Source organism: Centroberyx gerrardi, chromosome 8 (genome assembly GCF_048128805.1).
Source record: "Centroberyx gerrardi isolate f3 chromosome 8, fCenGer3.hap1.cur.20231027, whole genome shotgun sequence".
Classification (NCBI taxonomy): domain Eukaryota; kingdom Metazoa; phylum Chordata; class Actinopteri; order Beryciformes; family Berycidae; genus Centroberyx; species Centroberyx gerrardi.
The window spans coordinates 18,700,861-18,706,860 of NC_136004.1; positions in this window are offsets into that span (position 1 = coordinate 18,700,861).

A 6,000-nucleotide genomic window follows, 5' to 3' on the forward strand; every position below is an offset into this window, starting at 1 on the left:
GCAGAAGAGCCTCATAACAGGTACATGGCATGTTATTTTGGAACAGTGAGGAGAAAATCTAAGAGAAAGCCATTTATTGCTTTAAAAATAATAGATGAAATCTTGAAATCAAACTTAAGTTCAAAAGGAAGCCAATGTAAGGTACAAGCAGAATTCATGTTTTAACTCAGAGTGTGTAAAATCAACACTGTGTCAGGGTTTATAACAGTTCACACCCATCACAGTTCAATTAACACGCGTAGATAGTTTTGACCAGCTGCCTCAGAGCCATATCAGCTCAATCAGTGGACAAACACTCCAGCCAACACCTGTTAACTCCAAATAATAAAATAACTGTCACTGAAAAATCAACACCGCAAAATTTGCTGTGAAACTAAATGGGACATCATTCTCTGAGCCCCTATTAAAAGTCTACAGTTTCTGCATTCAGAACTAGCTGCAGACCAGATACTTATGGCTGAGGCATGAACACATATCTTGAAATATCAAAAAGCATAAGCATATAGTGGGCCAAACTATAGTTCAAATAAAAGTTGAATAGAAGATCTGGTATGAGGTTTGTTGTAGTGTTAAAGCATAAAAGGAAGAATAAGTTCATACTGTTATAATAAATGGTGTGAATATAAACAATTTATTAGTTGTAAGCTAAACCACTAATAGGCCTGTTGTGTTAATTGATGCAAGAGAAAAATAACAAAGAATTTTCCTTTGCTGGAAACAGGAGCTTACAATGGAATATTAGACAGGATGTCAGACACAGTTGAAGGACGTTTTACGAATGGTTACGAATGGTTTCATTCCAAAATGCCATGTATCCATGTTGGGGAAAAAATGTTGGCTGATGCTCATTGTTCAATAGTTTAAAAGACACAGATAATAACATCCTCTAAAATCATACTATTTTGTAAGGCTCAAGATAGCTAACAACTTCAATAGTTGTTAATAATTAGTTTTATCTTCATGCCATCAATCATTTAATTAGACTAGGTGTCACATTTTTCAAATGGATATCTCATTTTAGAATTAAACCATTCAATAAACAAATAAATAGTAGATCTCAGTGGTAATTGCAGTGATGTGGGGCTGTTATCGGCTTGGTAGACTGACACCTAATAATGACACCTATTGCTAATTATCTTCTCCTTGATCTAACTGTGGATGCAGCTAGAGTCTGTGGGAGCTGATGAAAGTCAGAGGTGGGAGCACAGCAAGGGTGTTCTGGGTAAAAAATTGGAGATTTGACTCAACTCAGATCTGTCAGGCTGTCCAGTAGTGGTGAATTGATTCATTTAATTAATTTGACTCATTTGATTCACCTATCCATGAGAATTAAAATGAGAATTCATGGCCAACTGTATTACAGGTCACCACCGCCCCTCTCCTGCCCCAACACAATGAGCAAAGAAGCTCATTTACTTTGCTGCAAACATATTCACACAAGCCAAATAGCCTGCAGTCTAATCACAGGAATGAGTGGAACATCCTTAGTTATCTTGGCCTTAAGTAGGTCAAGTCACATTTCAAATCACAATGATGAATTTAGTAAACTAGGCGTACCCTCCAAGCTGCCATAATTTAGGTCTTCATATTACTAACCACAAAAATTCAATAATGGCTGGCAGTAGGAATAGTATTTGGGATTGGCTCATTTACAAACTACTGTACTCGATAGAGGCCATGCAGGCAGTGGCGAGGCTAATGCAAATCTTATTCAGAAAGTTGTTGAACATTATGTTAGATTTGTTCAGTAAAAGTAATTCATGACCTGAATGAAACAATTTCTGGTCTAACTTTCAACTAAACTCAGATGAATTTGTAACTCATTCACACTCTGGCTGCTCTGTCCAGTCACCTGCTGGGCTGGAATACTTTGAGTGAGACATTTTAACATTTGTGAATTAGTGCATGATCTGGAACCGCCCCCAGAGAGCGTCCAGATACACTGACGTCATCGGCAAGGCAGGTAGGCCACAGATTGTCTTTGTCTGAGAGTTGAATTGAGACTATTGATCTCAAGACCCCTAGTTAAGTGATTCATTCTATTTGTTCAGTGCAAGTGATTCAGTAGTTTTGGGTGGCCTGAAAGAAACAATGTGCGATCTGATTCAGCAACTGCATTGCTAAGTGCTTCGCCCACTGGCCAGTTTGTTCAGTCATGACTCGTGTACAAGTCATCTGGTGGGCTGGACTACCTTGAGAATTCAAAATGAACAAGTTTAAGCATTTGTGAGTTAGTGAGTGATATGGACCAGTTCCTAGTGAGGCATACAGTATGTCTTCTTGTCTAATGTTGATGTTGATTGAAATTTTCATCATTTTATGATTTCATCATAAACTAAGAAAGCTGTATTTGTGAATTGAATGAAATCACTCACTTAAAACAATTGTGAGCAAAACATGATTAATTTGTGAGGTGACCAGCTCTTACTTATTCAAGAGATATCAATCCAACAGCACATTGCACATGCTGAAGTTCAGTAAACACTTGAACAGTTCATTACTGATATTATAGACTAACAAACTCCAGCAGTTAAATCCCTCCTCCTCTAACGGTACTGCATGTCTTCATTCATCTACATCCCTCCTACACTAACTAGGCTGTGCGTCAGGAAGCCACAATGCATTTCCTTGGAATTGCTAGTGAACTACTTTCCTGTTAAGCAATCTAAAAAATAATCTGAAACAACATAATGTGGCATAAGTTAGGCCCATACGTAAGGGAACAGTGTGGGCATGTCACTAAAAATCCCCATTGAGGAGGATCATGGGTCACACCTTATTTGGATAGACCAATGTTGATACTCAACGTCCTGTCAAGTGACTGTAATGTGTCACTAAAGTCTACTGAGTTTCAAGTGATGCTCATAATTGTGTGAAAAGTAGTCTATAGATATTCAGTGTCTGGGCTAGGGTTAATCTTTGGGTTGGGTTTAGAGTTAGGCTAAGGTCAGGGTTAGGGTTACATAGTCTGTGAAGATACACTAAATGGCTAAGTGACACTTTGTTGAACATCTACTTTTTGTCACCTGATAGTTGAGTATCAACATTGGACATTTGAGGCTGGCTGGGGTGTTTGGAGACAATTTATGATTGCAGACTAAGCTCAAATATCTATACTGTTCATATTAACTTGATCTAATTTTATTAAGTATATTCCATTATGATTCAATTCATTTAAACTTCATTAATCCCCTTAGAGACAACTGATTTAATGGCCAACACAAACTGGTGCTTTGAAAGTACTTCCCTGATCATGGAAAACTATGCACAGCTTTATTTTGCTAAAATGCTTGCTTGTGGTGAAATAAAAGCATAAACCTAACCAATGCTCGTTCTCTTTGATTTTTCACAAACATTCCAGCAATGCTTTCATAACATTGTTGTTGTTTTCTGTCCAATTCTAAGCAGAAATTGTCAAAAGCTTCTTCAGTCTCTCACTTTTGTGTCTAGACCGTTCAGACAAATGTATTCCTGTATTAAAATACATGGCTGTTTCAGTGCGTTGTGTTACTAAAAACCACAACACATGTGCAGACACACAAATACAGCCACAAATATAGAGACACAGATACAGAGACACACACAGTTCTGAGTGAGGGGATAGTAGGAACAAGCTAATCCCTCTTTCACACCCATCTGCTGACCGATGTGAATCTAAGGCCCTGGTTTTGCCTGGCGTATTGTGGGCCAGACAATCACATCCAGCAGGCTCAGAGGCGCTCACGAGTCACTGCACACAGACATGGTGGTCATGTGACTTGGGTGAAGTTGCCATCTAGTCACATGACCAGGGATTTTTTTTTAACTTATTTATTTTAACCAGGGGAAAGGTTCTGCCGCATCTGTACAGGTGCATTTCCTGGCATGGGACCGTCCCAGTATTCCTAAAGAGGGGTATAACAAGATCTAAACACAGTGAAGGATGCGATTCCTTCTAAATGGGAGTAGTGTTTTCCAAGATGATTAATTTCCTATTTGCAAGTCATGAGTGGTCACCCAGTGGTTTGCAGATAAAGATATCAGCCATGTGCAATGTGCTTCCTCAGCAGCCTTATAAGATTCCCATTATGGGAGTTTCTGAAACAAGAAGCAGAATGCCATATTTGCAAATGTTCACACTTACCCAAGGTCTTAGTCTTGCAACTTTCAACATATGCTTAGTGTTGGGATTTACAGCACAGTAGAGCCATCTCATTCTAGTGAGAAAGAAAATAGTTGTGGTGTGTCATTGAGGTTGAGACAATGTCGTGGTGTGACTGGTTGTCATTTTCCTCAGTACCCTTGCAACCGCTAAGAAGCAACCACTAAGAGTTTTCAAGGCCAGTCTTAACCCAGATGACAAATGTTACGTCCATTTCTGACACAGCAAGCATGAAGTTTCCTATCTTCACTTTATGTGGAAAAGGTGGCAGTGTAAACCAAGGAATGGAGGGGGACTGGTATTCTTTTGCACCCTTTGATTAAATTCAGCGGTGTGATGGTCAAAACAATAGAACTTGAATGGATAGAGAGGACACTTCCTAGTGTTTCATGGAAATTTCCTTTGGCACAGCTAACATGGCTTCCATAGAGTTTTGATAATGTTGTCATGAACTATGTGTGGACAGAACATGAGACTCTGAAAGTTAGAGTGTTCATCACAACTGCCACTGGAATGTTCATCCAAATGAAGATGTTGCCATGGTAACACATCAGCTGTTTTATCTCTATGGTCTCAGGCACCAAATCAACACTGATTTCCATGACAACATTATCAAACATTCTATGGCAACCATTGTAAGTGTGCCAGCCAAATGACCATTCAGGAGTGTAGACTTGAATAGGAATAAGCGTTCAATCAATTCACATTCTATGGTCAAAACACAAGGGAGCGGTGGTATCCTCAAGAGAAGCAGGCTTGAGATTGGGAGGTTGTCATGTTGAATCCCTGGACTCTGGGCAGGGGAACTGAACTGAGTAACTGAAATGCTCGCCATCCTCAAAAACTACTATTTAAGCACTGTTGGCCAAGGAAATGAATCCCCAACGGCTGCAATGGAGCTGCTTGATGGGCTTTTCTCAATTGCAATTGTAACTGAGAGAGTATGGTGTTGCTGAACTCAGAGCATGCAAGAAAGATTTAAAACACAACACTAGATTGACAGACAGAACCTACAATGCAACTTTCTTTCCATGACAGTGAATGACTGTTAACTTTCATAACTTTACTTGGTCACCAGGTGGTAGTATAGGCCAAAATAAAATCTGCACAGCCTTACAGCTTTGAACTATATGATCATACCTATTAACTGATGTTTTTTTGGAATGTGAAACATTACCTCTCTGGAATCATGTAATTGACATTTTGTTTTTAAATTGCCATGTATGTTGAACTGTTTTAACCCCTTGCTTGGTAAAGTGTGTTGAGACATTGCAAACTTAAAGCACTTTAAACCTGAAACTTACAATCTAATTTAGGCTATACAACACTAATTGTTGTCCCCCTTATTTCAATTGATAGATTCATACTGCACATACAATTGAATAGGTGCAAACTGTGTTACATTTAGGAAGTGTGCATACCATATGTGTTTAATATGTAGTAGGCCTATATGTATATATTTGATATGTGTATGTATTTGTATGTGTATATGTATATATATCTGTGTATAGCAACAAGGGGGGGAAAGGAACAAAAGAGGGGGGGGAGGGGATTCAACAACATGGGCTCACCTGTGTTACCTAATGACTGTGAAGAATGAATGAGTCACAGATTGAATTTAATGCCTGGATGTATAATGGAGTAATAAGCCATACTTCCAACCCCCTGTAGTTGAGCTGTGATGAGCCATTATTTTTCTTTTTACTATTCCTAGTATTACCTCCAGTATTATCACCATTTTCATTAACATTAAAAATAGTGTATTTTGTGTTGCTTGTCTTTAGTGATTCACTGTCATTGTTACATGTAGTTGTGATGTACTGTACTCTTTGTCAGTTGTCATTGTGTTTTCAAATTAG